Below are 12,576 nucleotides of genomic sequence, written 5' to 3'. Positions count from 1 at the left end.
AAAGTTTTGAAAGAATTTTTATTTCTTACTATTTGTAACCTTTTAATGTTTTGGTTACCAATTTTAAAGGTTCAGTTTTATTTTTATTTTTATAACCTTTCTTTTCTACCTTCAAGTTTCGATGACGAAACTTTTTAAAAGATGGGGTGATTGTAACACCCGTGAATTTCCCGTTTTGACATTTAAAACTTATTAAACCGTTTAATCAGTTTATTTTATATTTTTGAATTGTTCAATTTAATTAAATTTTATTTCAAACCCGATTTTTATAAAAATAATATGTAAAAGCTCGTTTATATAAAAATACGTATTATTAAATTATATTCTTGAGACATAATTTATATAAGAATTTATGTATACATATTTTTGGTCGGATAATAATAATGACAGCACTTATAATAATTCCCGTCTTAACTTCAGTCTAGCAAAGGACCGTCACATTTTCACATGTGAGGCTAATATATTCTCAACCTATCTCGTATCGACAACACACTACCTACTTCTATTATTTTATTACCCTCACAAAACCTATTGACCAATCCCAACAAATCCTCCTCTTTCTTCTTTCCTTCTTTTTCGAAAAATCCCTGCAGTAGCAACAAAATTACCAAACCAAGCAGAGCTCATAAACACGCCATTTTCGTCGAGCTTAAAACCGAGATCTCCTCTCCATTTCTTCACCATTCCTCTTAATTTTTGCACCATTCTTCTCCTTATCTCTTCCTTCATCTTTTAAGGTAAGAAAGATCTCGACCCGTCTCATGAATGTAACGTTTTTAAGCTAATCTCGGCTGTTATTACGGTCTCTAGGTGAAGACTTTGAGGACCCAGAAGGAAACTCGTTCATAATAGACCATTCTCTCGAAGATTGAAGAAAGTTAAGGTAACAGTGATAGGTTACTCGACAATGTGTCGATCTTTCTTGTCTCACTCGGTTTTCATTCGTTTTTCCTGTTGTAAAGTTTAGTTCTTTATCCCCTTTTCACATGTATGGTCTGATATGTAGTTAAATAGTCATCTTACATGTTTTTTTTAATACTCCCTGACTCGTCTTCATAGCGGTCTCGGTTATGATGGCGAGTTCGAGTTTATGCCGTCTGTTTTTGTGAAGGTTTGGGCTGCCGTTTTCTGGGTTTTATTGGGCATCATTTTGATGAACATTGTAGGAGTTATTCGCGGCTTAGTCATGCTCATTCCCGTCTTAGCTTTAGCTTCAATTTCCGTCTTGAGTTTGGATAAAAATGGCGGCTGGAACCTTGTTCTGTACCGTGACTGGTACTGCCTTTGTGCTCTGTTTTGGGGTCGTGAAATGGAAGTTGAGCTCTATCTCGGGTGGTCATAATGTTTTTTGTGGGGTGGACTGTCCTGGCCTGGTTACACTTGTGTTGGGGCGGCTGTTTACAGCCATTTCCGGGCAACCGGGGGAGGTGTTTGGGGGTGTTTGTAAGGACGGTTGTGTGGGGTGACAAGGCAAGTGTTATCTCGGATTTTGGGTGGTTGGTTGAGTTGTTTGTCTCGGTTTTGGGACTAGCTTGGTATGTTTGAAATTAATTAATTAATTTCCGTCTCGTATTTTTATATAACGTAATCCGTTAATATCGCTCTCTCACACATTTATTTTGTTGGGCTTATTTGATCGTGGTAAGTGGGCTAGTAATGTTGGATAAGTTGGACTAGTTAGGTTAATGAATTGAACTAGTTATATTTAGTAAGTTGAGTTGGTCATATCTATTCATTTGGGGCGAATCGTTAATTTAATTGAACTCGTCATGATTTTATGGTCGGGCTTGTCATGTTCATAAATTGTTTCGGCGCTAGTTTTGTTTCTTTGAAATTATTTAAATAACCGTCTCGTAATTTCTATAACGTAATTCATTAACTAACGATCTCTTATATGTTTATTCTTTTGGGCCCGTTTAATTTTGTTGTTGGGCTCACCTAAATTCTTTGTGGGACTTATTGTGTTGAACTAGTTAGTTTTCATGAGCTTTTGATGACGGACCTAACATACTCATTGGTCTGGGCTTGCTATGTCACTTTTATTGGGCTTATCCTAGTCCGTCCATTGGATTTCACATGATTTATTTATTGGGCTCATAAATGGGTCACTTGGACATGGTCATATTTTATCACGTATACTTCATATAACGTAGATTATTCATTATCATTTATTATATTTTACTTAACCGGCATGTTAATTTATAATGTGAATTATTTATTAATATAAGCATGAAATATTTATTATAAATAGTTACTTATCAAGGGTCGTATTCTTGATAATGCCTTGTATTGTTCTGTTATGAGAGTCTTGGTCCTATCGGATACTAGGGGTGAGCTATAAGCCCTCTAGTTGCGATATGATCGTCGGGATTGATATTCCCATCCGTACTCATGGTGAGATGCAAGCCATGAGTATGAATGTGACATTAATGGCCCCGTGTCATATGATGTTTGCATGATCATTCTTACTCCTATTGTGACTCAAGTGTGACGTTTTACATTGTGTGACTACTTAACATTCCTTAATTACCCCTTTCGGACATTTGGTTACGAGTGTGTGCCATGTTTTCTGATTGGGTTATCTTTCCTTTTTCGGACCTTTGGTTACGGGTGTGTGCCATGTTTCCGAATTAGGATATCCTTCCGCCTTTCTTCGGACCTTTGGTTACGGGTATCTGCCATGTTTCCGATTAGAGGTTACTCGACCTTTGGTTACGAGTGTGTGCCATATTTCGAGTCTTGGATACAATTGGTATATCGTTTGTCGAATCGGATGACGTCCATCCCGAGAGTCGGGATCCAGGTTTAGACTAGGACCGTATTATGATCGTCGTCCTACCAAGAGGTTGGAGTCTAGATGGTTTGTCTTGAGTTCATACTAAGTGTATGTCTTACACTTGTTGAGTCGTGTCAATATAAGTTGGTTGACTTGGTTGTTCCACACCCTTGATTGCATATTCATTCTAACCTACCATGCCGATTCCATTAAGAAAGTACTATGCCTATCTCATCTTGATTATTCATTATATCTCCTTGTTCTTTATTGTTCATATATGATTCATGATTAATATGTTTAATTAAGTGTTTGTTACTTGCATTTCGACATATTGTGGCTGGGAGAACCTTGAGTTACTCCCCACTAACTGTGGTGTTCATGTTTACATGAATGACAGGTGGTGAAGATGCTTACGTGGGGAAGACGTGTGGGCTAGCGAGAACTAACCCTTGGACCTTAGTTTCTAGTTTAGAAACCCTTTATATGTTTATTCGTCGGATATCTTTTCCCCGTTTTCTAGACTTTGGTTGTAATAACCTATATCTGCCTATTATTGTATTTGTTTCATTTAGTTTTGGCACCCTCGTGTTAATCTTTGACTAGTAATAAAAAGTTTTTAAAATATCACAATTTCCGCTTTAATTTATTAGTTATATTTTCCGCTTTATCGCGGGGTGTCACACACCTTCTTTTGATGACAATCTATCTTATCTTTGTACTTTCCCAGCCAATCCATCCCGACTATCATCTCAAAACTGTCTAAAGGAAACTCTAGCAAGTCCACTGGTAGATCAACTTGCCCAACTATCATAGATAGATCCCTATACAACCTCCCACATGATACAGACTCTCCCGAAGGTATAAAAACTTTCTCACTTACAGACTCATATACTCTCAGACCCCACCGTTTAACATGACTCGAAGATAAAAACGACTGAGACGCCCCCGAATCAAACAAAACAAAGGTATGAATACCGTTAACAAGAAAAGTACCAGTGATAACATGTGCGTTGTCCTCAGCTGCTTTCTTGTCCATCATATAAAGCTTTCCACTGGTCTTCTGTCCACCTCCCTGGAAGTGGTCGGCTTAGCACCCGATCCCTGATTGTTGTTGTTGTTCGTAGCTGGTTTCTGATAAGAATTACCGCCATTGCGGTTACCTCCACCCTGGTTTATCTGACCTCCCTGGTTAGACCATGACCCAGCCGGTCTGTTTCTCGCATAACTCTGTGTCGGCCCCTGAGAATAGCTCCCCTGAGCCAATCTCTGAAAAGCTCCCGGTACACTCGTGCACTCATGTCTCTTGTGGCCTACACCGCCATAGCCAAAGCAGGTCATCCCCCAACTACCACTACCGCTCCCACGGCCACGCCCAAAGGAAGCCCCAGCACTGAACCCCGAGCCAGAAGAAAACGCTCTAGCCTGACTGTGGTTGCCTTTCTTGTAGTGAGATTGGCCACCACCCTCACTCTCAGCCTTTCTTTTCTCACCTCCTCTCTCCCGGGCCATCTCCACCAACCTCTCAGCTCTTCCAGCCCTCTCATAAACTTCCTTAACATCAGTAAGGACTCCCACGGGTAACTTGTCCATAATCCTGGGGGTCAACCCCCTCTAAAATCTCAGCGCTAGGTTCTCCTCACTCAAACCCATGTCCTCAGCATATCTAGACTTCTCATTAAACTGCTTGTAGTACTCAGCAACCGACATATCAGATGTCATCCTAAACCCATCAAACTCTTCCCTCGGCTTACTCCTCACATGCTCAGGTACAAACTCTCTCCTCATAGCCCTCCGGAACTCTTCCCAAGGTATAGCAGGCAGACCCTGCTTCGCATATATCTCTCTAGCACTCGCTTTCACCTTGTCCCACCACTCACCAGCCGCTTCCCTCAAGTAGAACGCAACCAATTCTACTTTCATCTCATCAGGACAATGTACCAGATCCAGAATGTTCTCCATCTCACGATGCCAATTGTCAAGAAGAATTGGCTCCCCGGTCCCCTTATACTCTTTTGGGTTAAACCTCGCTATATAAAGGCTGATCTTAGAGTGATCAACCTCCTTATCCTTCCCCACTCTCTTCAGGGCCTCCGTAAGAGCATCTTGATTCTCCAACATCTTAACTATATCGTCAATGTTCATGCTCTAGGCTCTCGCATACAAAGCGGTTTTCTTTGGCGGCATCTTGAAACTATATAAGAAAAGGTAGATATAAACATACATACCATAACCCAAAACATGAAAACAACCTGCTCAGAACCCACTCGATCGAGTGCCTAAACCTACTAGATCGAGTAGAGGCTACTTGATCGAGTGCCACACGTACTCGATCGAGTGCCCCGACTCCAGACCCAAAACAGACCTTCTGATCTCTGACATACTCGACCGAGCAGCCTAGCCACTCGATCGAGTGACCCCCTACTCGATCGAGTACCCAAAAACACGGTTCTGGTCATGAAATGTCAAAGTACCCACTCGATCGAGTCAGACCCACTCGATCGAGTACCTCACCCACTCGATCGAGTACCCCCTACTCGATCGAGTCATGCAGACTCGTGAATACTACCCGCATGTTATCTCACATAACCTAACATACTATGCAGCTTCATAATCCCAGCATTATAATATAACTACGCATGCATTTCTACATAGTTCCTCATACGATCAACAAAATAGTCTACTTCATGTTATTAAATGCCACATTATAAACAACCATCATGCTTCTTTATGCTAACTAACATATAAACACACCCCACCAACTTTTCAATCACAATTTCAATACTCCACTCCCAACATCCAACAACTCATAACATATACCATTACTTTCACATATAAACTGACAGACACCACATACGACCTTGATATATACCCCCCATGTGACCAGTTCAAAATTGTAGGGCGAGTTTTGCGACTTTAGGACGTCTCCCAAGCCTTTGCATTAGCTCCTACAACCTTTACCCCGAGTTCATTTTAATTGACTCCCTATGTTCATTATATTCATTAGTTACAAATTTCAGGATCGTCGCTCTGATACCACTTTGTGACACCCCCATACTCCAAGTGCCTTACCAGGACCACTCAGGTATAAAGATGTCACCATCTCGGTTTCCCGAGGCAATGATAATCATAAGACAATAACGAAACAACATTTAAATAGTATAAGTTTAGTGAATAAATACAATCCAAAACCAAATACCCAAAATACGAGTTACAAGTTCCCAAAACAACTGTCTAATCAACTAAATGAAAATGTCTGACAAACTACTCAAGCTACAGCGGAAGACTCTATCATCTGAAGGTGACACATCCCAGCTATGTGGGTTAATATCCGTATACTACCCTTTAAATTTAGGACTATAACGTAAATTTAACATGCGAATATCGTCATAAAACATAAATACAATATAGAAACGATAAGGAATTAGAATCAACCTCGGGTCCTTATAGTGCGGCGTAAAGAAATGTAAATCAAATGAGATTCCCTCCTAATTGTTGCACCCAAGACCTTGTCCGAGATATGCCCTTGTGCTAGAACGTGTTCTCCGATTGCCTTGCAATATAGGGAGAACTTGTTGTGAGTTTTTCTCGAGATGTGAGATCTCGGTTTCAGAGAGGAATTAATCTCTAAAACCCTAATTCTCTTCACTAATGATGATTAGGTCTAAACAAGAAGGAGGAGGCTCTCCTTTTTGTTCTCCTAATTCGGCCAAGCCGAGTCCATAGGGAGGAAATGGGCTTTTCCATTTCCTCTTCTATTTGACTCGTAGTCCGAACCCCAATGACTAAATGTATATGACGCGGTTTGATTATAAATCTGTTATCGGTTATCGGAAATTAAGGCATCGCTAATAACACGGGTTAGTGAATTATTAATTCGTGTCCGACAAAAAAAAACATGATTGTATAATTATATTCAATATACATTTAATTAAATATAAATCGTTTTATATTTAATTTTACGAATTAACTGTTAATTAATTTAGCCCATGATATTTAATCCGTATTAAATATAATATCTCAACATCACATATTTGACTAATTACTAGTCAAATAACTCCTGACTAACCGGTTAGTCAATCTTGGCATCTACATGACAGGATTTTCATACCGTCACATCTCTCGAACGTATCCTATAGGTGTGACTTTTAGGGACCAGTTGATCACCGCCATCCGTATGACAATAACGTCAAACTTATCTAGCAAGCCAACCGTTATTGATAAACGTGGATCAATTGATAATAATACCAAAAGTATGCCCTTTGATCCTTTTAGAGGTTTATAAGTCCTTGCACTAAATGTTAAGGACACCAACCCCAACAAGCTCCCACTTGTCCGTACAAGTGTATGTGCAATGACGTTATCCGCACTAACCGGAGGACACAAGCTCCAACAAACTCCCACTTGTCCGTACAAGTGTATGTGCGATAACCGATTCTCATATTCATTTAAAATTTCTCCCACTCAATGTAAAACAATTTGCGGATCTGGATCCACAAAGGTCGTATTTTACAATCGATCCGTATCTAGAGTGGTTTCCCCGACTAGAGAGTAACTTAACCGATAAAACGAATCCGTATCCGAGCATGGCCATGCATTTCGATTCTGACTCCTCGAGTGGCCCTGAGAAATATCAAGTACCTGATAAAGGCTGAATATTTCCTTCAACTCGAACTCCTTCCGATCTAAGCACGGCATGAAATGACCCAGAAAAAATCTACTTGGCCCCCTGTTACGGATGACCGTGAGAAAGAAACCAAAGTCACCCAAAATCTGCCTTAGTCTCAAGAGACAGTCGATAGTCAAAAGAATCGACTCTTAGGATCACCATGGAGGTCCTATCCACGACCGGGCAGCGAATGTTATAAAACATTTAGGACTCCACGTCGATGTCACAATGGTGTCCTACGAAATATCCGTATAAATCGCCTCTGTGATTGGTCAGTCAACCGGTTGACTTATGGCTCGTTGAACCCACCATCAACCAACGTCACAAAATAATTGCCAGAGTTATCAGCTCATGTGGGCAATTAAGGACTTAAGAATATAATGTTTGTTCAGTTCACTTTGTGGTGTTCAAAATTTGTCGTACAAATCCACATGAAAAACAAAATATATATAAAATATCAAAACGATGATGTCGTATAGAGTACAAGAGAGTATGAATCTGATCCATAAAAGAGTACTACAACTTAGGAACACGTTTAATTCCCATGGAATTAACGTGCCCTTCATGCTTATCTTGTCGTAATGCTTTAGTGAGAGGATCTGCTATGTTATCATCTGTAGCAATCTTTTCTATCACTACTGTCTTTTGCTCCACGTAATCCCGGATTAGATGAGCTTTCCGTTGTACATGTCTAGACTTGTTGCTAGACTTTGGCTCCTTAGCTTGGAAGATGGCACCACTATTGTCGCAATAGATGGTGATCGGGTCATTCGAACTAGGCACTACAGAGAGCCCATGTAAGAATTGACGCATCCATATCGCTTCCTTTGTAGCTTCAGACGCGGCATAGTACTCGGACTCAGTCGTAGAATCTGCTGTGACAGTTTGTTTCGAACTCTTCCAGCTGACTGCAGCGCCATTAAGAGTAAAAACGAATCCAGACTGAGATTTCGAGTCATCTCGATCCGTTTGGAAGCTAGCATCTGCAGAATCGGTTGCGCATAGCTTTTGATCGCCTCCATAAGTCAATGCCCAATCTTTAGTCCTCCGTAGGTACTTAAGAATGTTCTTGACAGCCAACCAATGTGGTTCACCTGGTTGCTGTTGGAATCGACTTGTCATACTCAATGCATATGCCACGTCCGGACGTGTGCATATCATGGCATACATGATTGATCCTATTGCCGAAGCATAAGGAATCCGTGTCATGCGCTCTTTCTCTTCCGGTGTCTCTGGTGCCTGAGACTTGCTCAAATGCACCCCTGGAGCCATAGGAAGGAACCCCTTCTTGGAGTTAGTCATGATGAATCTCTCTAGGACTTTGTCTATGTAAGACTCCTGACTGAGAGATAACATCCGTCGTGATCTATCTCGATAGATACGGATGCCTAGAATTCTTTGTGCCTCTCCCAGATCTTTCATCTGGAAATGGTTTTTCAACCATACTTTCACCGAAGTTAAGAGAGGTATGTCATTCCCAATCAGGAGTATGTCGTCAACATACAATATTAGGAAGACAATCTTGCTCCCACTCGACTTGATATATAAACATGGTTCCTCGACCGATCGAGTAAATCCATTTTCTTTAATCACTTGGTCGAAGCGATGATTCCAACTCCGAGATGCTTGCTTAAGTCCATAAATGGAACGCTTAAGTTTGCATACTTTCTTAGGATGTAAAGGATCAATGAAACCTTCGGGTTGTACCATGTACAACTCTTCCTCCAAAAAGCCGTTTAAGAAGGCGGTTTTCACGTCCATTTGCCAAACTTCATAGTCATGAAAAAGCGGCAATCGCTAAGATAATCCGAATGGAACGCAGCATGACTACGGGTGCAAAAATCTCATCGTAGTGCAAACCTGGCACTTGGGTGAAACCTTTAGCAACTAGTCGTGCTTTGTAGATATCTTCTGACCTTCCACGAGAATGCTTTATCTTGTAAAGCCATTTGCATTGAAGGGGACGAACCTTAGCAGGTAAGTCAACAAGATCCCACACGTTGTTCTCATACATGGAGTCCATCTCGGATTGCATGGCCTCAAGCCATAGCTTTGAGTCAGAACTAGTCATGGCACCTTTATAGGTTGCGGGTTCACCACTCGTTAAGAGTAGAACGTCATCTATGTCATGTTCCTCGACCATACCAATGTATCTGTCCGGAGGAATAGAGACTCTTCCCGACCTCCTAGGTTCCTCAGGAATGTTCACCGCAGCCGGGATTGAAGGAACAGGTTCCTCCAATGGTTGCTCGGTGTTTGGTTCTGGAATCTCCGACTGGTCGAAGGTTCTATCACTCTTTGCATTCTCGAGAAATTCCTTCTCTAAGAATGTCGCACTAGCCGCAACAAAAACGCGTTGTTCGGTTGGCGAATAGAAGTAATGACCACGTGTTCCTTTAGGATAACCTATAAAGTATGTCTTGACCGATCGCGGGCCGAGCTTATCTTCAGGTCTCCACTTGACATAAGCCTCGCAGCCCCAAACCCGTATAAAGGACAAGTTAGGGACCGTTCCCTTCTATAGTTCATATGGAGTCTTGTCAACAGCTTTAGACGGACTTCGGTTAAGTATTAGAGCGGCCGACAAAAGAGCATAACCCCATAATGAATCAGGTAAAACCGTGTGACTCATCATGGATCGAACCATATCAAGTAGTGTTCGATTTCTCCGTTCGGACACACCATTCAATTGAGGTGTTCCGGTGGAGTTAAGCGTAGGGCAATCCCACAGTCTTTGAGGTGTTGATCAAACTCGTGAGAAAGATACTCGCCACCACGATCCGAACGCAGTGTTTTAATCTTTCTATTTAATAGGTTCTCGTACCCTATTCTCGTATTCCTTGAATTTCTCAAAGGATTCACTTTTGTGCTTCATTAAGTAGACATATCCATATCTACTTAAGTCGTCCGTGAAAGTGATGAAATACCTATAGCCTTCTCGTGCGGTGATTGACATAGGGCCACATACATCCGTGTGTATGAGTCCTAATAGGTCAGCAGCGCGCATTCCAACACCTTTGAAGGAAATACGAGTCATCTTACCGATGAGACATGATTCACACGTGCCAAATGATTGAAAATCAATGGCCGAGATAGCTCCATGTTTAATGAGCTGTTTTTTTACGTTTCTCATTAATGTGTCCCATGCGGCAGTGCCATAGATACGTTTGATCTTTGTCACCAACCTTTAACTTTTTATTCATTACGTGTAATATTTCGGTGGTCTGATCTAAAACATAAATTCCATTCATGGAGACTGCCCTGCCATAAAGCATATTGTGTAAAGAGAAAATGCAAGTATTATTCTCAATTACAAATGAAAATCCGAGTTTGTCAAGTGCGGCCCGAAATAATGTTTTTCGAAAGACTAGGAACATAATAGCAATCATATAATGATAACTCAAATCCGCTAGGAAGCTGGATCACATATGTTCCCCTCGAGACGGCAACCACTCTTGCTCCATTCCCGACACGCAGGTCAACCTCACCCTTTGCGAGAGGTTCGAGATTTCGGAGGCCCTGCACATGATTACACAGATGAGAACCACAACCAGTATCAAGTACCCAAGTTCCGTAACTTGCGTGGTTAATCTCAATCATATGAATAAAAGTAGAAGAAGAAGACATACCAACAGGTTTAACACGACCCGCTTTTATGTCCTCATGGTAAACAGGACATGTGCGTCTCCAAAGTGCCCGGACTTGTGGCGGTGATGGCATTCCATGTTATCCATTTTGCTCTTTGTCGCGCCTGATGAGGTGCTCGACTCACCAAGCCCACTCTTACCTGAACCCGACTTCTTGAACTTCGCCTTACCTCTTCTAGGTTTGCACGAGCTTTGCCCTTACCCTTTCCTTTATTTGACACAACGAGAACATCCTGTTTCATGCTCCCACTGGACTTCATGTCCTTCTCGGTCTGTACGAGAAGGGAGTGCCGTTCATGGGGAGTTTTCTTCAAATCATTCATATAGTAATTCGCTCTAAATTGCGAATAACCATCGTGGAGTGAGTGAAGTATGCGGTCGATAACAATGTTCTCGCTGATGTTACGATTAAAGGTCTCCGGTTTCTCGACATTCTCAATCATGTTGAGAATGTGTGGGCTAACCGGTTGGCCCTTCTGGAGTCTCGCATCAAAGAAGCGAGTGGTATGCTCATAAGTCACGATTCTCGGTGCTTTCGAGAATTCCTTGGTGAGCGTGGTGAAAATCTTGTTTGCACCATGGGCTATGAAGCGTTTCCGCAAATTGGGTTCCATTGCAAAAATGAGTACGTTTTTAATCGCACTCTTCCCATACGAGAAATCATTAAACTTGGTGATTTCAAAGCTCGAGCCGTGGGACCTGGGTTTGCCGGGATGGGCTCCAAGAGATATTTGAGCTTCCCGTCGCCAGCAGCAGCATTCCGTAATGCCGCCTCCCGGTCCGCGAAGTTGGATCCATCATTCTTGATCGAGTAGACCGATTCATCCGATTCATGAAGATCCGAAGCCAGGACTCACGGTCCAATGTGGCACTTGGCATTGGGTTATCACTGGAACCAGCCATTTGTTGTTTAGCGATTTAAAATCGTGATCTACACTGAAAAGAAAGAAAAACAAAACGAAATAAGCAACTCATCGAGGTGATTTAAGTCTATTTTAAAATTCATTTTAAACATGTAGACTCTCCCACTTGCATAATTGATCTCCCTCAAGAATGATACAAGTGATCCCAAGACTCAATTTACTAAACTGGTAAGCCAACTTGTTTAGCTAATTCTTCCGTAAGAACTCTTGGTCGATAGATTTCTGCAAATCCTATCTATAGTCCACCATAATCACAGGATCGTACGAGTGATCATAGTGTTGAGATAAAATAGGTCAATCGGTTCCAACTTACCCGACGTAGAAGGGGTCATATTATGCCTACCGACGAAGAAGGGACTCATTGGAGTTTGACCTATAAAGACCGTTCACAATTTTAGTTTATACGAGGAAGATCCCATCAACAAAATTATAATTCATTTTAAGTGAACGAATAACTAGCGTCTGTCGTGAATGAATTTATTTGGATGATGGCTTTAAAACGTGTGACATACGAATGTCAAGGAAAACTAACTCGTGACCTCTATATGTGTCAGTTTTCATGCA

The 12,576-nt window shown here is 41.5% G+C and overlaps 1 long non-coding RNA gene across 1 annotated transcript; it reads left to right on the top strand.

Annotated features, from left to right (window-relative positions):
* The first annotated feature begins 619 nt into the window (after positions 1-619).
* On the top strand, positions 620-3,243 carry LOC141621329 (uncharacterized). Its single transcript, XR_012532233.1, has 3 exons — positions 620-737; positions 811-883; positions 3,174-3,243. It is a non-coding gene; the product is annotated as an uncharacterized LOC141621329 (long non-coding RNA).
* The last annotated feature ends 9,333 nt before the right edge of the window (positions 3,244-12,576 follow it).

The sequence above is a fragment of the Silene latifolia genome, chromosome X (assembly GCF_048544455.1).
Source record: "Silene latifolia isolate original U9 population chromosome X, ASM4854445v1, whole genome shotgun sequence".
Lineage (NCBI taxonomy): Eukaryota > Viridiplantae > Streptophyta > Magnoliopsida > Caryophyllales > Caryophyllaceae > Silene > Silene latifolia.
Note: the sequence above shows the minus strand (reverse complement) of the source record. Positions and strands in the feature narration are given on the sequence as shown.